Source organism: Puntigrus tetrazona, chromosome 23, assembly GCF_018831695.1.
Source record: "Puntigrus tetrazona isolate hp1 chromosome 23, ASM1883169v1, whole genome shotgun sequence".
Classification (NCBI taxonomy): domain Eukaryota; kingdom Metazoa; phylum Chordata; class Actinopteri; order Cypriniformes; family Cyprinidae; genus Puntigrus; species Puntigrus tetrazona.
This window is the reverse complement of record NC_056721.1, coordinates 10,257,313-10,282,032: the sequence shown is the minus strand read 5'-3', so window position 1 is coordinate 10,282,032 and position 24,720 is coordinate 10,257,313. Positions and strand designations below refer to the sequence as shown.

Genomic DNA, 24,720 nt, shown 5'->3' with positions numbered 1-24,720 from the left:
ATGAAGGGTTCTGTGAGTCTGGGTGTGAACAGGCCTGTATAGCCCAGCCATATGACAGTGTGATAGTCCTCTGGTTTAAGAATATTACTGGATCATAACATTTTACTGCAGCTCTGAGGGTCAAGCATGCTATCAACTCACATGTGCAAAGTCTGCACCTGTTCTTTGGAACATGCATGACAGATCAACACAGCATAATTACATAAGCATAGCTTCAGTTCAGAAGAACTCAATGAAAATGCTTGTGTATTTATAGAACAATGGATTGATGTACTAGAGTTACTGTTTGTAATTTAATAAAAATAGTTTTCAAACAGACATTTCAAATATATATATATATATATATATATATATTTTTTTTTTTTTTTTTTTTTTTTTTTGTATACGTACATCACCTAGATTTTTACTCTAAATACCCCTTTTATTTATTATTTCCCCTCATTATTATATATATATATATATTTTTTTTTGCTGGTTAAATTACCATGTGCCCAAGATTTTGTACTAAATACAAAAAACTAAAAAACAGCCATTACTGCATAAAAAAAACAGTTTTCACAAGAAGGATCAGGACAGCAGATGTAAATACAATGAATACAGCTATTGTTCTCTGTGGGATGTGTTAAGTTTCTTCACAGGGAATCTTCCTTGTCTTTTCAAGGCCACAGTCTCTGATGAAGACCATGCAGAATCGGGAAAACATGTCTCTTTCTTTCCACCATGATGCAATGCACACTTAAGCGATTTCATTTCCTGTTCTTCTAAATGCTCCCAAGTCAAGCGTCATCTCAGCTCTACTCTAAACATTCCAGTCTATTGTAATCATACAACTGTTTCTCCATATACTGACACTGGATTTATTATTAAATGTGTATGCTGTGTATGTGCATTGTAATTACATAGCCAAAGCTTAATTTAGATATGGAATTTTTTTTAAAAACTAGCTATGACTCAACAACTCTGGAGTCATACAGGCTTAAAAAGTATTAAAAATGAAATACAGTAAAGACAGCTTATAGGCTACAAAATGGTTACAGTCTAAAGCTGGGCCCAAAATGAAGTGCATGCCAGCATAGTGTAAACCATCATAACACTTGCATAATAGATTAAGAATGTTAACTGATCCACGTGATCTTCTGGGTTGTTTTTCTTGGAGAAATGGCGCCCTCTGCTGTAATATTAGTGCCTTTACGCTGTACCTATATTACTTTATTGAGAGTAAATACAGCTGTAAAGACAGTGCAGCTTTCTTTTCTGTTATTGATTGATGTTTTTTGTTGTATTTGTAAAGTATACATAATGTGAATTTTTATGATAAATTATATTGTCACAGCCCTCATCATACATTGACCCAAATACAACCTTCAATCTCTTTATTTTAATACATTAATATAAAATGTACAAAGGTCAGTGTTACTTTTAATGAAATAAAACAAATATATACTGACACATTCACCCACATATATGTATATATGACCTTTATATCTGAAATTAAAAACACGTTCGTCACGTTTACTCCCCGTTATACTTTTACCAACACGGTGGAAACGCCTTTTTTTTTTTTTTTTTTGCAGGAAGTGTTTTGTGGTTGCATTCGAAGACAGGACGTAAAAATTTGTCGAGCGTTTTTAACTGCACGTGCCAGGAAAAATGCAGTGCAAAGGGAAATGCCTCCGCTAACAATCCTAATTACCCAGCAATCGCGAAACATGTCAATACGGCTCTGCGACATGTGATTCGCTCGAGTGTTTGTAAACATGCGTCAAAAGCATGTGATTCTGCTGACGACATATTGCGCTCAAGACGGACAGCCAATCGGAACACGGGGGTGTGCGCCCTGGGCGTGGCCTCGTTGTGGCTCTGTGGAAAATTCGATGTGCGCGGCATCGAGACTCTTTATAATTTGAAAAATGAAGTTCAAGACGATAGCGTCCATCGTTTGGCATCGCCAGCAGACAGAATAAAGACACGTTTGCTCAGGTTAGTAGGAGTGTTTTCTATCTTGTAAAGTTGTCAAGTCCTTCACGTTGGGCGTTGCGTTCTTCTAAATAACCCGTCGCCAGGAAAAACATGCTGTTTTATGATCGATGAACTTTTGTCTGACTGCGTTCGCGGTCTAATGCGAGACTGATGTATTTATTATATGCCGTATATGTAGGTATCGAGTCTCTCGTGATGTCCAGTTGATGCATTATGAGGATGCTGTCAATCATGCTTTTTGAGATGCTTTAGAAATACCTGTACTGGTTATTGTCCTGTAATATTCCCCTTAGTCAAATATACAGGTGATTCTTGGAAAGAATGAAAATGAAGGTGGAGATTGCAGGGAGGAGGAGGGTTTTCTGCTGCGACAAAGGTGTGCGTGCGTGCGTGCGTGCGTGGTTGGCCTAGACTACTTGGCGTGGCAAAGATAGGATGTTACGCAGTTCTTATTTACAACCCAGTGTGCTTCGCCCTGACCCGTGTAATGTTTTCATCTCGGTCAGACAGACAGAATACCGTCTAACAGGTGAGATCGGTTGTTGTTTTTCACTGAGGTGTATTGTAATTACATAGCCAAAGCATAAAGGCATATAAAGTTTCCGCGCAGACGTCAGTCGATTAACCAAAATAGCTGCTGTCCTGAGCACACAAATAAACTCGTATTTGCATGAAAGGCATGTTCAGTCTTAGCTGATAATGCCTATTCATTATATGATATGACTGGGTTTATGTAACCTATTGATTCTGCTGAACCCGTTTACTTTTCTGGATGCTCTGTGAGGTAAACGCGTGAAGTCTACACCCACTGTTAGCTTTTTTTATTAGGTAATGGTGTTTTTAGTGAAGTGCGCACCTTTTATTTCTGATGTAAACAAAGCTGCATGTATTTTCCTCGGACATTGCGCGGCGCTGTTTTGCGACTGACTGCCCAGATTAGTTTCAACCAGTTATTGTACTGAGTTCATTTATTATAAAAAAAAAAAATATATATATATATATATATTTTTTTTTTTTTATTTAATTAACATAAAAAAGGCTGTTTATTTAAACATTTGTGAGCATATTTTAATAATATTATATAAAATAATATTTTATAAATACAAATTTAAACTTTGTATTTTGCAATAAAATATTTAAAATACATATTTACACTTAACAGTTAATGGCTCACTAGAAAGCATTGATTTTAAATCTGTACTGGCGACTAAAGTGGCGTAGGTTCAAATAATACTGAGAAAACCTCCTTTATAGTTGACCAAATTAAGTACTTAGCAATTGCATATTACCAATTATATATTTGGAATATGGTATATGGTAGGAAATTTGCAAAATGTCTTCGTGGAACAGGATCATTACTTAATATCCTGATGCTCTTTTGGCATGAAAGATAATTTTAGACCAATAGAATGTATTGTTTGCTATTACTATAAACATGCCCGTGCTACTTAGGACTGGTTTTGTGGTTCAAGGTCACATATGTTACACATATGATGAATCAGTATAATAAGTATATTATATCATAATAATATAGTAAAAGGAAGTCACGTTTTAGGGTAATGTAACGTTATAGTAGAATCATGTGAGAATACATCCGGCTCTAAGTGATCCAAGGAACGATTCAATGTCAAAATGATTTGAGATTGGATGATGAATTGTATTTATTCATCAGACAAATTCAAACATGTCTGAGGAATTCTTGCCCACGCCATTGTTCGAAGTGTGCTGTACTGTACATTCCTTTTGGATATTGATGAAATCGCTATAATGCAATTAACACTGATTTCTTTTATATTTATTTTTAGTGAATGCGGGATGAAGAGCGACCCCAGCACTGCAAAGGTATGTGTCTTTTTCTGTAGGTTATAAATAAGATTTGCATTCACCTCTTGGGTGTGGCACCATTGTGGCGTTCACAGTGGAGATCTGCAGTTTCATCCATCCGAGCTAAATAAGCTAAACAATGTTAGCCGACGCTGCGTTTCACTCCACCAAATTTAAATAATGGGAATTCACTTTCACCGTGCATTAAAACCCAATATGCTCCTTAATGACATGAGAATCGGCTCCCTTTGCTGGCATATATGCCAAGATCTTCATCTCATTTCTCTGATTTGCCAAGGTTTTATCCGAGCGAACACTTTGGCAGCTATTGAAAGTGCGTCATTCAGGGTCAACGTGTAGTCAGTCGGCCAGGCTCCCCTGCTGTTAGAGATTAAGCCTACAGGAACCGGACTACTATGTAGAGATGACACTGCTAAAATTAACCCACCTGCTGCTTGCTGCTTATGATGACTGCATTTTTAGACAGACAGGAAGGATGCTAGTTAGCATGCACCGCTGCTGTATATCCTGTGTGAAATTATAAAATGCTTTATCAGGCATTAATGGTCGGAAAGATGTAGTGTTGAATTGACAAAGAGATAATGTTCTGTCTTGTGTTCAAAGCTCCTTCATTTGATGTAAACTACATTGTTATTCTTCATTGGTTGGAACTTGGGGTGAAATGAAGTTTGAGAAATTCAAAGAGAGAAGTAAGTTCAGAGGTGATTGGATTGATTATTCGATATTTGAAACAGTTTGTATGACTGAATACAATATGACACAGCTAATCTCAGAATAAAGGGGTGTTCAAATTAAAGTTTTGCAGGAAAAAGGTCCGTAGTTTATTAATGATAGCACAGTGATGTATAAAGCAAAGCTCACACAGTGGCTTTCAAACCAAGCAGTTTTCTGTTGACCACTTTCGCAAATTCAAGTGAACAGCTTCATCAGCAGGGACTGAATGGCTAAATCGGACACACATTTTCATAGTAGACTTGTTAGTTAATGTGTATTGTCCCTTTTAAAATAAAAACAATAAAACAAAAAATTAGCAAAATCTGAACGTAAAATCTGCCCATTCATTGCCAATCTGCCAAATGCTTAAAAACTTGTCAAATGTTTGTTGTGGTCACGCCAGTTATAAACGTATGCATTTGTGATAATACAGTATTTCGGCAGTATTTAGCGAGGACTAGCATTGCCCATGAGGCTGTTGGCACTGACAAGTATTACGATTGGGTAACACTTAACTTAAAGTCTTAAGACTTAAAACATTATAAAAAGTAGATTTAAAGCATTAATTATGCCTTGTAATGCACCTCATAATGCAATACATTATAATACTTTTCAATTCATTGTTGCACTATGCATTTTAAATTCAGTTATAATTATTTATGACAAGTTATAATGTATTGCAATGCACATTATGAATAATTATAATATATATTATATAATAATCTAATAAGCCAGTTTAATGCATTATACATAAAGGCCTCAAGTAAAGTGTTACCTAAGATTCTTTATAAAAAAAAAAAAATCCGCGACTGGGAAAAAGAGGTGCAAGAGGTCACTTTAATACCACAAACTTGTCTTTTCTTCAATAGCATATTTAGCTGATAATTTGATCTAGGCAGCAGAGAAGTTGTTTTTTCTAACAAAATATTAACAGGCTCATATAATTTTTTTTTTTTTTTATCAGGATTTAGTCATTTATTAATCAGTTTGACTTCCTGTTACTTCATTTTACTCCTATCTTTTTTCCAATTACATTTAGCTGGGATAATGTGTAATGGAGGAACAGATTAGGAAACTATAGTTCCATTTATTGATTCTGACGCACAAAAAACTCCTGTTTCTGGTATTATTTATTGCCTGAACTAATGCAGTGCATATCTGCATTAGTCGCATCATGATATTAATAAAGGTTAAGATTAAATGGATAAATGCTAAGGAAGTCGTCCCAGCCATCAGCTCAACAGATGCCCTCATAACTGTAAATGTTACACAATAGCTGTCCTGATATACCCGGACACAAATAGATTCAAGCACAGCTTGGGTAAAATGCAGTGTTTATTGTGACCAGGTATAATTTACATTTAGAAAAGCAATTCAGCATATGGATGCATGAACATTTATTTCTGTCTTAAACAACCAGTTGGTTCTAGTTCATTGTAGAGTCTATTTTCCATAGGTCTGTATCTTCTTGCATACTTAACATGCCTTAATCAATACACAGTTGACATTGTTCCGATGCCAAGTTGTAATGTGATGAGAGGTGGTTCAAAAGCCATTAGGGAGACATAGAAGCGCCTTCTTAGGCGTGAAGCGGATTACTTAAAGAAAAACGTTATTAAAGATATCAAAGTAGCATTATACTTCATAGTGCAGCATTTCTTACTGTTTCATCTCTCAGTCTGTCTTTTATCTATCCCAGTCTATCCAATCTGAGACAAACTGGAGCAGAGAGGAGGATTATCATTGGCTGGTGGCATATCATTAGACCCCTGCCAGCTGACCTACCTCACTTCCACACTTAGATTGAGATGTCATATGGTGGAGCATGCTGGGAAATGTGGTCTTTGATAAAAATGTGTCAGGCTACTCTGAGTATAGAGCTGTTTTAACAATGTCTTGTTATGTGCTATCATTATGCATTAAGATATTTAGAGAATCAGTTCTTTTGTGTCCAGTTTTCTGAAAGAGATTTAGAATTTAGTATTTATTTTAGTATCTTAGTGTGTGTGTATATTAGTATTTATATGTTAATAATGTATTTTTCATTTTTCAATTTACATTTTTTTATTTTGTGAGACATTAATGAATCAGTTTAATCGCTTAACTAAATTTAATTAATAAATGTTTAGTAATATTGTGTGTGTGTGTGTGTATATATATATATATATATATATATATATATATATATATATATATATATAGAGAGAGAGAGATAGATAGATAGATAGATAGATAGATAGTGGAATTAATAAATACATTATTAATATAAAACATATATACATATGTATTAATTAATTGTTCAAATAATGCAGAAAGGAGATCAAATTGGTTCATAAATTTCTAAATTCTAAATTTATGTGTATATATGTATACACACACACACATTATTTTAATCATATATTTATTAATTTTCATAGTTACGTTTTTGTTTTTTTCAAATGTGATTTTCAAGGTTTTACCCTCCCTTTTGCCTCATGCATCACTTCAGTTTTGAATATGGTGACATAATCCATGTTGTTCTGCCGTCTGTCTCCATGGTTACAGATCTGTAGTCACAAAACAGGAAGAGGAAGTCTATGAACCCTGATGCGCCTTCCCATGATTCTACAGCACCTCTTGTTTTCTTGTAATCATAAAGCTCTTTATCATATCTTACCCTGCGTGTCCATTTCTCTAATCTTTCCGAGCATTGGAATGACGTTACCTTATTAGTCAGTTCATTTGTGATGTTCATAGATTCAAGATTCTTTCCGTCCCTGCCCATATTATCTGATTTAGCTGTCCCCCGGCAGCCTGGATATTTTAAACAGGCCGAGCAAATAGGCCGAGATTAAAAACACGAGAAACAAAACAGCCCAGTTGTTACATAACTGAAGCAGAGCTCTGCGATGTGCCTTTAAAAGCTGCAGGCTGTCAGGTGATCACAGGGGCACCGTCATCTCAGTTCACCGAGACACCAGCGCGACTCTCAGAGACGCAGATGAGACGCCAAAGATATAAAAGAGGGGGGGGGAGGCTGGCGTTTAGAGAAACAGTTATAGGAGGACAGGGGAGAGGAGGACACCAGATAGACAGCAAAAAGAAAGAAGCCAACTGTAATCAAAGTGCCTCTGTCTCTCCGTCTCTCACTTTCCCACTCGTTATGTGAATTTGGAGACGCTGCATTTGTGTGGTCATAACACCGAGCGAAAAAGACCCAAGAATTAAGTGCTGCGTCACAATGAGCAAGAGAGGCAAACTGAGGGAGAAGGAGACAGAGGGATTGTGGGAGCGTTTGCGGCAACTATCTGTCTGGGTGATCACAATGAGCGCGTTTGTATGCGTCTATTAGCGATCTATTTATGTAGACATGTGTCTGTCTGAAAAAACAGCAGCGATTCTGCTGTTGCAACAAGATGAAAATAGAGCGAGCAGGAGAGGGTGGAGGTCTGGTGGAGAGAGGGAGGGAGGAAGCGAGAGAGAGAGAGGGAGAAAGAGATTTTGGATTAGTTGCTACGTCACTTTTTCACGTCGAGAGGAAAACAGCAGCTAGGAGGAGAGGATTCGGACATGTGTGCTTTTCTCCTACCTGTGAGTGTATCCCAGCCCTTTCGCCTGCTCGTCCGCCTTTCATCCTCCTCTTCTCCATCTCTTTTCTCTCCCACTTCCTCTCTCTGATTTCACGTTTTAGTCCGTTTCTCCACAATCGCAGCTCCAACATGGATGCTGAGAACGTGATAGTTTCTCGGATTGTGTGCGCAGAGGTTTGGTGGTGCGTGTCGGCGTTGGCTGGGCGTGTGGCGGCGTTGCGAGACGGCAAAAAAGCGGTTAACCCAAAAAAACGATAACAAAACAAAAGCTGCTCTCGAAGGTTGGTGTGAGAAACAGTTCGTATAAATACTATTTTTTGGACTGTTATTCGAACCACTTCGGATACCGCAAGGATCCGTAGCGTAATCGCAACATCGCACGATTACGGTTGATACTGATACCGAAACATACGTAACAATACATCTTTTCTGGCTCCTCTTTAACAGGTAAGTCGAATACACTGTCAGTCTGACCTGAGATCAGTCTCTGGATTCTTAAGACATCAGGAGAGGCGACTTAGACGTTACTTTATGGCATTTTATGTCCCATATATTAATGAGGATGAGCAGAAGAGCAGGTGCCTCGGCTAAATTTGTGATCTTTTGGCAGAGACGAGGGCAGACGGCGCATTTCCATCAACAACATTTGTTTCTGCAGAGTTTACTAGAAGCACAAGTGGTGACGCAGTCATATTTGCAGCACTTTATTGTCGGTGCGTGACTGTTTTCACCTCTCTCCCTGCGTCTCACCTTCAACAGTGGGGTTAAATTGCATCCTGAGGAGGGTTCCGTTGGTAAAAAGGGTCTAAATGTCATGGGAGGGAACCAGGGAAAGGACTAGAATGAGAGGGAGAGAGAGAGAGAGAGAGAAATTGTTTACCTTGCTCTCTTGGTGACTGTGCACTGGCAGGCGTCCAGTTCACATGCGCTAGACTTCCTAATGTAGCCGCATCAGAGAGATGAGTGACAGAGCTCTGCTCCTATCAGGCGCCGGCTGGTGCTTCCGACTTTTTCGCAGCTCCAAATCCCATTGGATTAGCGCTCGAAAGCAGCTGGAGGGATTAATCCGATTGGCTGCGAGGTAATGTTATCATTCGTGAGTACTCTGTTACAGTAGAGTGTTGTTGTTTTAGAGAGATATCACTTGGTAGAACCTTGCTATGGAAAAGTGTTATTTAAAGGGATAATCCACCCATTAATGAACAAGCAGTCATTGTTTATTCCTTCGAACCTCTGTGGAACACAAAAGAAGATATTTTGTAGAATGTCGTGCACGCACTGAAAGTCAATGAGGTCCAATTTTAGTTTGTTCCCCAATGTTGTTTAAATTTCTTACAACATTAGAGTAAATGATTTTAATGTAATTTAAAAAGGCATTATTTATTCACTAAAATAAAAAGTGTTGTCCCAAAAAAGTTTTGGTTGCCCTTGACTTTCATTGGCAATTGCTGTTTTGTTATTTCATGATTAGAATTGTTTTGTTTTTTTTGTTGTTTGTTTGATTTAGACTTTTTTTTAACGCTCTGATCAGTTTATCGGATACCTCATCCTCTGATAGTTGACCACTAAGCTTCCTGTTTAGTCAGACAGCGTCAAAACAGCATCTTGCCGTGGCAGGTTTGTTATGTACATGCGTTTTGTACTATTTGAGAGGCTACCATGTCCTAAAACCTGTTGCATTTCGAGTGGTGTTGTCCCCAGGTTACGTCCGAATGTGTGTGTTTGTGTGTGTGTGTGTGTGTGTGTAAGGCAGAAGCCTGCACTGCAGCTGTTAATGCTGCATTAGACGCCACAGACCAGAGCTCTGGCAAACGCTGGTGGCACCAGGGGCTGGGGATTGCATCCGCATCTACCTCATCCTCCCTATTATGTGGGTGGGGCGTTTTTTTTGTGGATGAAGCTCGCCACATGACAGAGTTAACCTACGGGTGTCTGGGCCGAGGATCGGGCTGTGACGCAGATTGTAACTTGTGCTATTTTTCACTGATACTCCGTGTTGCTCCCCGTGATATCGATGTCAGTGTAGGGCCTTTTCTTTCAGAAAGCCATTTTGAATTTTTGCTGATATTGCCGTTGTCAATATACCTTTAAAACTGGCCACTGAATTGTAATTGAGCTGCTATCGTTCTGTGATTTTACGTTTTCTAGACAATATGATTGTACGTATAAAATTATTATTTATTAGTTTGTTTGTTTGAATAAATTAAATTAAATAGATGTAAATATATAAATAGCTTTTAATTAAATTAAATTAAATGTACAATTTTATTTAAACCATGGGGGTATCTGTTATTTACTGCAATGAAACTTTTTTTTGTTAAGTAATTAAAGTGTCCAAATATTTTGGGGGATTTATTTATAAGATCAAACCTATTTGAACGTAATTTCTAAATATTTGGGGACATATACTTATGTAATAACTGATTTATTACTTTAGAAAAAACAATTTAATGTGTGTTTGTGTGTGTGTGTACTACTTTGTCTTTCAATTAGATTTTTTTCTCATTATTTCATTATTCATTTGCTTATTTCATTTTATTTAATTTCTAAGTCACCTAAAAAAGTCTTTTATAAATATTGCACAACAGGCTAAAGGCAAACAAACAGCCAGAAGAAAGTGAGAGGGGCAACCAGATACCTCTAAACAGCAACTGTCGCCATGCTTCTCTCCTCTCGGCCGGGAAACTCCCACGAGTTCTGTCCTATCAGTCAGATAAGGGTTACCGAGCTCCCAGGGCATGTTTCAGCCCTGCTGTACGGCTCAAAACAAACACGCAGTGCAGTCGTTGAGCAAACTTAAGGCGGCAGAAGGGATATTTTGACATCCATGAATTGCTTTAAAGAATCTCTCTCAATCCGTCTGCAGGAATGGACGTTTACAAAAAGAAATAAATAAATAAATTTGAGGATATATGCCAGGTGAGTGGGATGTTTATCTGCTCTGTGACTTTGGCTTTGAGAACACTGATATGTAAAGAACAAAAAACCTTGGCATAACGTCAGTCTACAGGGCAGTACCTGCCGCCACACCCTCGCCGAGTGCTGGCATCAGGAATCTCCCTTCCAGATTTCTCCATTTCTGCGCTCGCTCCGTTCTGAGAGACTGCAGCGGTGGAGGCAGCAAAACAGAGAATCAACTTCTTCTCTATAAAAACGCTCAACTTTATATGCCACGGGTCTAGTGAGTACTCTTCATCGAAATTTTAATTTGATTCAAATTTATTTTATACTGATTCCTTCAGTTGTAAAAGTCAAACGAATGGTATTTTGATACGCTAGGTTAAATGCGGTGATCTTTGGTCATATATTCTGACCTGCTTTTGCTCTTGAATCCTTCCTGGTTTGCCTGCGTGGGTGCTGCCTCGCTTTCCCTGAGTGACAGATAAAACTACTCAGCATACAGGGCGTTCTCTAGAGCCGTAGTGCTGGACTGGTTTTATATCAGGACTTAAGAGTTTACAACCTGTTAACGTGAAAAAAAAGAGCTAACATTATATATACAGTAGTCAACACCTGAAGTGGATCAAAAGTTAAAACTTAAACTAAGAATGCGCTCCTGTCTTGGGACAAGTTTGATTAACTTTTTTGATCCACTTCAAATGCTGACTAGTGTGTGTGTGTCTGTGTGGGTGTACATGTGTATTTTTTCTATCATATTTCAGATGTTACGATATCATAATTTTGCTCAATTCTGTATTTCATACGCTCCTGTAGGTGGTTTGGGACGCTTCCCAAATTGCATAAACCCGATAAATGCGACAACAGAACAACGTGATGGATCAAACAGATGAAACTCTTATCAACGTGCCCAAAACGAATGAATAAAGAGAACAGTAGAATACAAATCTGACATTACTTTACATACAAAACACATGATAAAAGGTGTACAAACTGACCATTAAACCTCGTTAAGCATTTATTTCTTGCTCATCCTGATGTTTTCAGAGAATTAAGAGATCGACTGGTTAGGGCCTCATTCATAAATTCAGACTTAATTTAAATTTTATTAGCAATGCACAAACATAAGTCGTGATGCAGTAAACACGAAAGCTAAAACGTGACGCTAGAACCGCTGATGTTTCGGTCACATAGTATTTGAATGAAACAACACTTTTGCTGTATTCATTTTAGTGTCAGTAATATGGAATATTTCGGCTACATTGCGGACCACTAACATGAAGCAGATGAGAGATAGAGAGAGATATTTATATTTAAAGTTTTTTCTTTGCCTACCTAAAGTTTTGTATTGATACCGAGGCATGACATTCTGGTATCCTACTGAAGCCAAAATTTTGATATCGAGCCATATGCCATATGTATATGTGTGTGACATATACCAATTAGAAATTATAATTATTAATATTATTTATTTTTGCTAGTTGTTGCTGACACCATCTGGATGCTGATTTTACTTTGGTGGACATTCATCTTCTAGAACCTAGTCAAATCTCGTACAGTAATTCTTAACTAAAGAAAAAACAAACTTACAGGCTGCATTATATATCACTGTACTAAAGCCCTGAACAAGAGCTATTTGTAAATCTCAGATATCAATATTCAAGTCAGTGTTCTATTTTGCTTAGAGTAGTTATAAATTATCACAGGAAATACAATATGTTTCAGTTTGTATAGTGGCTGTAGCTATAGAGACGGAGGCGGGGATTGGTCTCCTTTGGGTTTGAAACTATACATACTTTCTGTATGCTAGCAATTTTCCACTTAAAGCCCACAAACACAGGCTGTTCACAGTTTTTCATCCATGCCAAATTTGCTTAGTCAGATTGCAAATCAGCATTGTCTTGTGTATAATTATTCATTGGCACTATGCCACTGCGTTTGCTTGTTATGAGTGCCGTATCTAGCGCTTACAAAACCACATCATCTTTGATCCTCAGATCAATATTTCTTCAAATTAGATCGCTTTAAAGTTACAGTTACTTTCTGTGCATTTAATGTTTAAAGCAAGTGACCGAGTGGAAGAAGATGGAAGTATATGCTCTTCCTGATTGTTTTTAAGTTTGCAGAGTAGACTAATAATCTTGATTATCCTCTGTGAAAGAAGTCTAGCCGTCTTGGGTTTCCTGCCAGAATTGGAGGTGTGGGCTAAGTCGTGTTTTGTTTTCTTTGTGGTTTGAGCTGTGAATCTGTCACGAGGATTGAGTTTTGAGTTACTGCTTTTTAATAAAAGCTCAGAATAGAGAGTTAATAGAGATTAGCTTAACATTTAATTATATTACACTAGACATTTTAACACTTTTAATTTATTATATAGTTTTAAAATGTTTTCTTGCATATGATAGTTGAAAAAACTATATATTAATATTTTTAATAAATGTGTAAACATGTAAATAAGGTAACAATTTATTTTAAGGTGTCCTTGTAACACGTTACATGTACATTATAGTAACTACAAATTATGCATAATTATGTGCTACTAGCCCTAAACCAAACCCTCATCCTAAACTTATACATATATTCAGTACATGAAGTTAATTAATATTATTTAGTACTTAAATGTATAATTATACTGTAATAAGAACATCTTAAAAACAGTGCAACTGTAAATAATTAAAATATATTATATTGTATTTATTATAAATATAATTACATATAAGTTTCGACATTAACATATTGTTTTATTAATCATCATTATATGTTTAATAAACATATACTGCTAATAATTTAGTCCACAGACTATGTTTAACCTTTGGTGCAAGGAACCTGCAGTTTCGTTTATGGTTTGGCATCTATTATTAAATATACTGTAAATATTATTACAGTTTTTATTACAATCAGTATTTCATTTTATTAAACATTGCATTTATTATTAATATTACCAATATTATTTTTATTTGATTAAATATGAATATTTTATATAAATATTATTAGTGAATATTCATGTTTTTAATGTTCCTATAAACTCCAAAATAATGCCTGATGAAGGCCAGATGATAAAAATATCGTTTGAAGATATGATTTCCAAGCTTGTGTGATTTACTTGCAGTTGCATTTCATTTCAATTTAGGGTTCTTAAACGCAAAAATATATACTTGCTTGTTGTTGTTGATATCACAGCTCCTGAGCAGGAGAGACAAAAGTGAAGGCTATGTTCTTGTGTCATCGGCCAGTCAGGATGTTATTTTTCTCCAGTTTCAAAGGGATTGGTCAAATAGCATTTAGAGCTCAGAAAACCTTTAGCATTTCGTTGTTTTGGTTTCCAGGCTCATGATCCAGTCATAGATGAATCTGTATCTCAAAAGCAGCATCTCAGCCTTGTGGTATATTAAATTTCTTTCGACATTGATTTCTGATTAAAAAAAAAAAATGTTACTTAATATAGTGTTTTCTATCTTTTTGTCTGAAGCCCTGCCATCTGAAGAGTGACCCTGAGTTGTGTTTCAGCACCTGACCGCGTCTCCTCCTGGAAGCTGGTTTCAAGTGGTGTCTTAGAGTGCTGATGAAATCAATCTAGCACCATTTGAAATCAGTGTTCTTGGGGTGGGAAATGCGACACTTTCTAACTGGACAACTGACAACATTAATGCTGTAAACACAGCTTGCGATTGACCTCAAGACATGTCCTGTAACCAAGGTTGACCGATTTCTTTTGGTGTTCAGAGTCTTTTGGGGTTTCTAGCACCATTTGAAATCGGTTACAATGAAGGACGAATGACAACGCTGGAGCGCAGAAGCCATTTCATTGCGTCTAAATATTAGGTGAATGAAATACGGGATAACATCCTTTTTTTATTATTAAAAATGTCACAAAATTATCAAATATAAAAAAACCTATTATTCTTGTGAAATGATATGCAGCACATGTGATAAATAAAGCTATGCAATGAAAACTTTACAGGTAAAAACTAAAAGTGACAAGACAGTAAGTGTGTAAAGTCAGACAGGAGATAACTTGTTACAATACCATAAAGTACCACTAGATGGCATGCTTGTTTATATCTAAAACTCTGTTATGAAATAGCTGAAATTATAGCATCTGAATACAGAAGGTGATGTGTTTCAATCTTGTTTGCATCTGATCTTTTTTTTCCATGCTGCACATTTTTACAGAAACCTACCAAGAAACTCTCTTTAAGTATCCGACATAATAAAGTGGTGTTTTTTATTTAAAGTTCATATAAAATTCATTTATTTGGCAGGATACTCACAATATTATATACAGCTGTACAACACTTCTAAGTATTTATGGACATCCGGACACGAATCGGAGAGGAAGGAAGCATTTGACGCATTTAATTGACAAGACCTCTTTCCATTGCAGCTGATAAGGAAAAAGAGAGATTTTAATTACGCTTACTTTAAACTGATTTAATATGCTGATATTGTTTGTTTGTCTTTGATCACTCTTTTTACTCATAACTGATCTAATTGCAAATCAATAGTTTATGATGTTAATTTGTTAAGTAGCTGTTTAATTAGTTGCATAATGATGGGTTACATGTACATTTTTCCTTATTATTTAGTGTACTGGTTTAAAAATAGATACGATTGAATGTTTACGTTCGTTTGTGATCTGTAGTACCTGGAACGCAGGCGGCCGGTCTGAGGAGAGTAACAGTCTGGTGTTGTTGCTAATTTATGAGGACAGGTTACAAGATCCGCCGTCCGTAATTGGCATGATGAATCCAAATCTCACCATTACCTTTAGAGACATTAAAAAACAGATGCGTGACATTCTTAAGGTATATTAGCAGACGTTTGGATGATGTCCTGTTTTGAAAGAAATAGGTAAAGACAGAAAAAGAACCAGTTTAAAGCTTCATAAAGCCATACAGGAAAGCAGGCACAAAGATTAGATGATTGCTACGCTACAGTTTGCCTGGATCGATAACGGCATAGAAATAAGGAGATGTATCTTACTACAGTCTATGAGACTTGGCTTCCTTTCACACGTGACACTTTTTCCTAGAATTATGTCAGACAAACAAAAGGAAAATAGATCAGTTACGTCTAATTCGAGATGAAAAAATGCTTTCAAAATTGGCATTTTAATAATTTGTTCAGCCAGGACAAAAATATTAAGCAACTTTTTAACATCAATAATAAATCTGCATATTAGAATGATTTATGAAGGATCTTGTGACACTAAAGACTGAAGTAAGGGCTGCTGAAAATTGCACAAAAAAAAAAAAAAAAAACAGGAATATTTTACAATATTAGTTTTTAATGTAACAAAAAAGCAGCCTTGGCGAGCAAAATAGACTTCTTTCAAAAACATCTTACTCAAAATCTCACCCGCCTCAATTTTTGAATGGTAGTGTGTGTCAAATATCGACTTACTAAAAGGGAGACACAAATAAGACACATCCAGGTATTTATGAGTCCCAATACAAGGGTCAGAGAAAACCGAGTTCACTGCGGGGAACAGAACAGCTCTTTCTTCCATCACATCTATATAAACACACACACGAAAAAACGTTTTGAGAGGAACTGCAGTTGCATCTACTGTTTAATGCAGTGCTGATGTTTCGTTTCCTCTCTTAAAGAAGCGGTTACCGTTTGGACATCACATGGAGGGATGTCTTGTGGAAGCAGTCGACGTTCGAGAGCTGATGAAGTGATCTTCCAGTGGAGCACGTTGTGTGGTCGGTTCGCCCATAATTGGCTGTAACCACCTTTATGTATCCCCAATCTGACACGTCAAACAACTTGTCATAAGAATCATTGTGTGTAACAGAGTGTGAGTGTGGTTACTCACCACAGCTGAGTGGAACAGAGCCACCTTCACATGTGAAGTACCTTTTTGTGTCAACACCTGGAGAGAGAGAGAGAGAGAGAGAGAGAGAGAGAGAGGCTGTTTAGGATGAAGTGAAGTACAGCTACTTATTAAAAAGCATTGTTTTAGGGATTGTTTTAGGGACAGTGTTCCAACCATACCGGACTTACAAAGACACCTAACAGCTAAACGTGTAAGCGCTGCTTGCTTTATACAAGCGATCACATGATTTGCCCTAATACGCTTTATCATCGACGCGAACTGATAGATGAAACACCAAACGCTCCATAAACAAAGCGTTACTTGTTAGACTACAGAAGAATACCGCCGTTTCTCCGTTTATTTAGCCAAGTGTTTTCACGCCAGAGTGTGCGAAACCGATACTCGCGGCACTCGCGCGAAGAAAAACACAGCGCGACCAGCCATGCTTGGAGATAACTACTGTTTTGTGCCTGTTGCGAAAGTATCAAAAATGATGAAAAGCCCAACGACGACAGGTCTGGGTTCACAGCACCATCCAGGTCTATAAAAAAACCTGAGGAGCGCTTGAATGCAGCGTTAGCGCTTGGATCAACGGCCTCCTTCGTTTGTGCTTCGCTCACGAATCTTGAGTGAACGTGTTTTTATGGCTCTGACTGACATGCTACTAAGCGTGAGTGAAATTTGCACACCTTGATGAGCGCGTACAGTTATCTTCATTGAAGTGAATGAGGTTTCAATCGTGCGTGCATGAATGAATGATATTTTTGCAATTGTACACCTAATAATCTACAACGATCACACATTGCACAAAACTGAAAACGCATGTCAAACAAAGACGTTAAAAATATTTTCTTCCGCCAAATTTCATAAATTGCTATTTAGGGGGAGCAAATGTCTTATTAAGAGGAGAGGAGCTCCTCTGTAGTTTGCACATTGGGTTTTGGTTTTAAATGTATTACAGGCTGCATTTTTAGCAAAACAACTCGGTAAGGCCTTACCTTGTCGACACAGTAAAATGAACACTGCAAAATCAAAGAGAAAACATTTTAAACATCTGTATATAACACTTTCAAATAATTCTTAATGTAAGTTATTTGAATATATAAAAGAAAGAAACTTACAGGAGATCAGGGTTAGATTTTGTGGGAGCATGCTGATATGCTTGAACACAAGGAAGTAACCGTACTATTTATAGAGACTGAGGGTATAAAAATTAACAACATTTCACTTGTGTGTCAAAGTCTAATCAAATCAAAGCAGAATGTCTTATTTTGTATTTTCAAAAGAAAAGCCTGGCGTTATGATGCTGACCTAGTAAGCATGCTACCTAATGCTAAAGTAGGTATTTGTTTGCTCATACATTTGAAATGTTGTATGACCCAGTAACCTCAGATTTGATGTCTTTATGATCAGAATTGAGCAATCGTGATTATCTGCATATGTTTAGATAATTTAATGACACACTTTTTATTACGCTTCTGCTGTACCGTGGTTATACCAAATTATGTATGAACAAAGAGAAAAGCATATTTCCTCTTCAACTGTTTGCTGTTTTGCAGCGTTTTAGTATGGTTTACATAAATTACAACAAATCACAGGGGAGTGAAGGAATGTTTATTAGACCAGAAATACGATTAGCAGCATCTTTTAAAAAAAAATGTCCAAAGTTAATACAGTTTACATCATTTAACACTGTTTTAGTTCCCCAAAAGTGAACTGTTCTTAAAATTACTAGACTGCAGTCTGAGAAATTGAGTTGAATGCTGATGAAGTTCCTGACCTGCCCAGTGTGAGCAGCTGATGAAACAGATGGGAGACCTTACACTATCTCCCAGGATGCCACATATTGATAAGAGGCTCAGAGGTCATACACCTGCAGGAGCAGGAGCAGGACTGTACACAAAAAAAAAAGGTTAAATCCAATGAAGCACCTAAAAAGCAATATAGAAATATTTCAAGATTAATGGCACTTAAGACAATTTATTCTAATCATAATGACCTCTGTATTTTATAATTATCAGAGAATGAATAAACTAACGTATTAAGGTGTTTTTTAGGTGCTGATTGGACGAGCAAGTTGTCATAGATGTAAGGTTTACTTTAATGCCACACTAACAATCAACATGTCAGATAACTATATCATTCTGCTGTTTTTATTTTGGAACTGGGTCAGTAATTACAAAAAGTCACTTAAAGCATTGCTGAGCACCAGCGATCAAAGACCAAAGTTCATATCCCAGAGCTGACACCATACAATCTTTTTTTGTAGGGACATTCTCAAAAACAAAGGTAAGAAGCAATACTTTAACGAGTGTTATACTAAATGCTTTGTTGTTGTACATAGTGACCCAGTTTACATGGACCGTGAAACATTTTCAAGACAGCATTTGGCAAGTACTTCAAGTTGCATTTATCAGTGATAGACTGCTGCGTATTAAAAATTATAATCAGTCATCTATTTCACATTATCTTGCTTTTAGAGTTTTTACAGAGAAATGGGTTTCACAACCCAATTGAACCAGTATGTTGCACAGATTATCTCTGAATGAATTTACTTCAAAAAGTCAGCATCTCTCTTTTTTTTAGGTTTTCTGTGCATTTGTTTTTTCCTCAGGCACAATGAACGATATTAAGGGCAGGTGGTCCACATTAGGGAAGGATGAGAAGCACAAATGCTGTCAAGAGGCAGCAGCACTGAGGGCATATGGTATAGGACTTTAGCCCTGAGATAAGGGATCTCAGAATTAAAATTAAAATCACGGAGGTCAGTTGAAGCATTAGTAGTCACATATGGCTATGAGTCAAATTATTATTTGGATACTGGCCTCTATGTAAACAGGTAATGTATAGTTAATGTAACCCTGGTGGTCCCTCACCACTTATTTGCCACTTATTATAACACTGCGTTCATATAAAATAGGTCTTGTCTATTTCGTGTATAATCAATTATTTACTAAATTGTGGTCGTCTTGATTATATAAAAATTATAAAGGTTTCCAAGCTTCAGGCTTTGGGTGTGCATAAACTGGGCAGGAAAGAAGCCAATGATTTTTTGGACTCAACGGACACAGTGAACAACTTTTTACTGCATTTCAGAGGTAATACTGGATATATGAAACTCCACAGAAACAGACCCATAATAGTGCAAATATAAATCTTGTAGTTTTATGAAATTGTTGTCTTTTGTTACATTTATAGCCAGAGATAAGGTCAATGTGCTGTTGGGCGAAGTGCAAGATCTATTCAAGCAAAAATACAGCAAGCATATGTTCAAACAGTTTTTAAGACCTAATATACCTTCATGAATCCAAGACATTATTATCAGATGTTTACATGATTTATCTAATTTGCCCATCATCCACAAGACATCTTGCCAAGATTACGGTTTGTAGCTTGCACACTGGCTACCAACAGGAGGGGAGATTCACAACTGTCCAATATGTGTGCCCATGTCTTTCAGAGGAGGCCAGAGGTACTTCAAGGCTCCCCTACCAGACTGCCCAAAAGCCCTACCCTCAAAAAGGAACCAATTGGAAGCCATTTTGAAAGCTGCTGAGGAGATTTCGTTTGAAATAAGCGAGTGATATTAACAGTGGTTGTGCTTCTCCACTTGTGTTTCTAGGTGAAGTGAGGAAAATAAGTTAACTAAAGAATATATAAATTATATAGAATCAAAAATTGTGACAGTATTTTTATGCACAAACCCAAAAACTATGTGTAAAGAACCATTAGCCATTTTGTAACTTGATTGTGCAAGACTTCGAGTCATTCGCAAAAAACAGTACGTACTCAATATGGAAAACTGGTATATTTTTATATTTTAATGTTTAGTTGTAATTATAAACCCAGTGGTTTTGTAAAATAAGCATGTTTTAACATTTACTGCTCTATTTAACTGACAAATCAGAAGTCTCTTACAGTCACAGAAACTCACCTAGTAATGTGTATAATGAAGTAAGATGGTCAACAAATGTATAGATAGATAATAAAAATACAGTTCATAACCTCTTGAATGATGAAATTTTAAGGATTGCAGCATGATTCTGTAAAACACTTTCTTTATTCTACTTCTTATTGTATTGCCTTCTAATATTGCGACCTGTATAAACTACAATGCATGCAAAAGCATCTTTCTCTGAGAGCTGGGTGTGATCTTATATAGCCGAGCTTTGACCTCAAGTGTTTCTTCATCCAGCTCTTTGTTTAGGCAAACTTCAAGTTTGCAGCAAATTATATTTCTTAAGAGATCTTCATTGTTTATCTAAGCAGATAACGGGCAAATCAATACTAAAATACAACAAAACCCTTATGTTTGCACCCTAATAATAATGTTGAAATACTGGCAGTTACGGTGAGTCTTAAAATGCTAAATAAAAGGGGAACTAATAGAATCTAAATAAAAAAAAAAACCTAAATGGGTAAAATCTGAACACGGCTTTTCTTGTTGTGGTAAAAAGCTAACAGCGTTTTATCAATTTCTTTCACTTGCTGGGGTCTACAAGGCATAATATATTCTGCCGATTTTCCTCCCTGGATTCACATGGAATCTCATTCTGTAAACAAGAGCTCTCTAACTGCTTTATTACTTGCCAATTTAAATGCTTCTTTTTAAGAGCATTTCTAAAAATGTTTTGTTTTTCTTTTCTTTTGCTACCTTTTATTTACCTAATGAATCAGAACTCTCAGAAACTCACCTTGTAAAGTGTATAACAACGCATAAAGTAAAGAACAATAACAACATGATTCTATAAAACACGACTTTGTTTTTTTTTCTTCTTATTTTATTGATTCTTAATATTAAAAAAAAAAAAATATATATATATTTATTTTTATTTATTTATTTTTTTAGATTTAAGCAAAGAATATTTAGCATATTTTTTAACTGGTCTTTATTTGCAGAGCAATTGCAAATATCACACAGGTAATCAGTGGTTGTTTATTATATATATCTAGCCACACTTAAAGATGTATGAAAGGTCGAAGAGGAATGAGAACCATGCTAAAGTCATGTATAAAGTCATATCACATCTGTATGCATATAGAACGATTAGATAGTCTAGATTAACACTGGGAAGCTGCCAGCTGCATCCCATCAGTTCCAAACCCATATAACCTCCGTTCATCGTCAGAACACAAAGGAAGTTATTTGCGATGTATTCTGGGAGGGTTCTAACCCTCCTATAGATGTATGTAACTACCATGATCAATGTTCTGGTAAACTATCCTATTAATGTAGAAGAGGGAAGCAGTACCCATAAAGGAACAAAGCTTCTCACACTACATTCAGGCAACCTAAAAATATTGGTAGGAAACCAGTTACAATTAGAAAATTAACATTTATAGTGTTATTTATGTGTTGGGAGTGTGTTGGCGGTCTGTGTAATTGGAAATAGTATGTGTTACAGGATAACTGAGCTCCACAAAAACACAAATTTGAAAAAAACTCAAGCCAAAAAAAGAGAGGTTAATAGTTCAAACTATGACTCATGCTTGTATGCTTTGACCTCATGTTTCATCGTCTAGCTGTTTGTTAGAGGCAAACTTTAAGTTAGTAGCAGATAATATTTATTTATGATTGACTGAGATTTATTGAAGAACTTGAGGAAATTTCAAGTAAAATACATTATAAAGAAATGTATTTTAACGTTTAAAGTACATTACATTTTAAAGAAATATTTTAATGTTTCAAGTAAAATAAATCACAGAAAAGTAATAGGAAAACAATTATCAGTAAATCTAATGTTATCTGTGTGTATGGAGAGGGGGTAATTTAAGTAATTTGACTCTTTATGGTAAATTAAATATCTTCTGAAAAAAATACAGTGAAAAATGCATTGCTTTATAGATTCTTATTTCATTGGTTTTTGCTGTCATCTGCTGACGATGTTGAAATGTCCTGTGTATGTTTTAGGAAAGTCAAAAGGTGGTTTCGAACAACAGGGCTAATAGAGAAGTGTTTGTGTTACAGTTTAACAGGTCATCACATCAGTATCCCTGCAAACCTGTCCTTGCGGGGCCCATGCTGGCTTTTTGCGGGCACAGTGGGCTAGGGCCAGTCCACACCAAACCCTAAACAGGTCCAGTGCAGGCTTGCCCACAGGCTTGCTCACATTAATCCAGTCATGCCCCATTGTGAGCCAGACATGAGCCTGTTAATAAGAATTTTGTGGGCAGTTTTCTTGCTTACCACTAGGGATGGTAGAGTGTTTTAGGTTAGGTCCTTAAGTGAAACCATGTGGTATTGAGAGTAGCAGTAGCCAGTAGTCAGCTGACAAAGTCAACTCACTAGCCCATTTGACATGTTGCTTTTCGTAATTATGTTCTATCATTAACGTCGTTTAGAAGTTTATGCAAAATTAGGGCAAATACTGAACTCGTGAGACAGAATGACATTATCGAGTATATTGCAAAAATTATAGGCTACATGTATCTAGAGCCACATTTAAAGATGTCACTGCATTGCATAAAAGGTCAAACATTAATTTCAGTCAACAGGCCTGAGAAGCAGGGCTCCTTTTCTTGATAATCCTTCAAATTCTGCAAATAATTATTCGTTATATAACCATAGTGTTGTGGTTGAAACGGTCAAATGTAATTGTTTCAATTCAGGTTTTGTACAACCTTCTGCACTTTTAAATGACATTAAAGTATTTTCAGCACTTTAAAGCTTTAATAATTATCCAATTTTCCACTTTTAATTGAGCATTGTGATAAATACACACAAATTACTACAGTAGATGGCAGCACAGGAGCACTTATTGGCTTATTATTGATTCATTTTGCTTAAAAATACTATGGCAACAAGAATGAGTTATGGGCAAGGGATTTTGAAGTTGTGGCAATATTGCAGCCTATAGGCTAACATTTGATCTCGCCCTTTGAAGCATTACCTGCATGCATTCTTTCAAACCGGTTGTGGTTACGTACAAGCTGGAGTTTGATTTTGTTCTGAAGTGTTTCAAATATTGGAAGAACTATCTGCATTCCCGAACATGCCTCTTAAATCGCCTGTGATTTAGGCCAACCTTTAGCCAAAAAAAGTATACTTCAAGTTTATTTTATTAAGTATCTTTAATGTTTAAGTATAATTTTAAGCATACTTTGTGGAGTAAGTATATCAGTGTATTAGTAGTATACTTTAGGAGTATACTAAGTACACAAGTATACTTTAGGTGTAACAGTAGTAAGCACTTAGTACACAACTAGTTCATAACCTCTTGTACTTTGAAAATCACAGCAAGATTCTAAAAATACTTCTTTTTATTTTGTACTGCAAAGGTATAATGCTACTTTACTAAATAAATGATCATGTTAAATGAACCCTGCATTATATTCGGAAGGGCTCATCCCTGTGCCCTAATCCCTTCAAAGGGTTTACCCTCCGGAGGGAGAGCTTTGAAGTGTTGAAGGGTGTAGGGTTTTTTGAAGTGCTCTTTTGCGTCATCACCCCATGGGCACACGGAAACGCCGTCATCATGGAAAGAATAAGCACAGAAAAAAGGAAAAAGAATTGGCACAAAGGATCATGGGGACCGAAGTGTCCATCAGTTGTACCCTTGGCAATCCTTAAGCGTGGAAGCATCTTTTGTAACAATGAATGCATTCTCTTTCATCCTTAAAAATAAAACAAAAAACTTTAAAATGTTTTACTTTGCTTGTAATGAATCTAGAATATATGACTTTTACTTTTTAAAATAAGTTACAAATGTTTTTTTGAGTTTATATATAAATTAATATTTGCACAATACTAGTGTTAATAAAAGCAAATGTTATGTACTTCCTATCTCAAGCTCAATGTTTTACTGTCAAATGTGCATTACCAAAAGATTACCATGTAACATTATTAGTAAATATACTTTCTAATGTACAACAATAGTGGTTTTATGATTCAATTAT

The 24,720-nt window shown here is 36.2% G+C and overlaps 1 protein-coding gene and 1 pseudogene across 3 annotated transcripts in view; one reads left to right on the top strand and one right to left on the bottom strand.

Annotated features, from left to right (window-relative positions):
• The first annotated feature begins 1,493 nt into the window (after window positions 1-1,493).
• The window catches only part of LOC122328770 (protein pitchfork-like), a 36,612-nt gene continuing 13,385 nt past the window's right edge, over window positions 1,494-24,720 (top strand). The window contains exons 1-3 of one of the 3 annotated variants that reach the window (XM_043224695.1): window positions 1,502-1,980; window positions 2,274-2,509; window positions 3,786-3,822. The gene's annotated coding sequence lies outside the window, so the exon portion shown is untranslated. Of the gene's footprint in view, window positions 1,981-2,273; window positions 2,510-3,785; window positions 3,823-24,720 lie in introns of all 3 variants that reach the window. The other 2 variants (XM_043224696.1, XM_043224693.1) reach the window with 2 other exon arrangements.
• LOC122328769 lies at window positions 14,836-18,070 on the bottom strand (annotated as a pseudogene).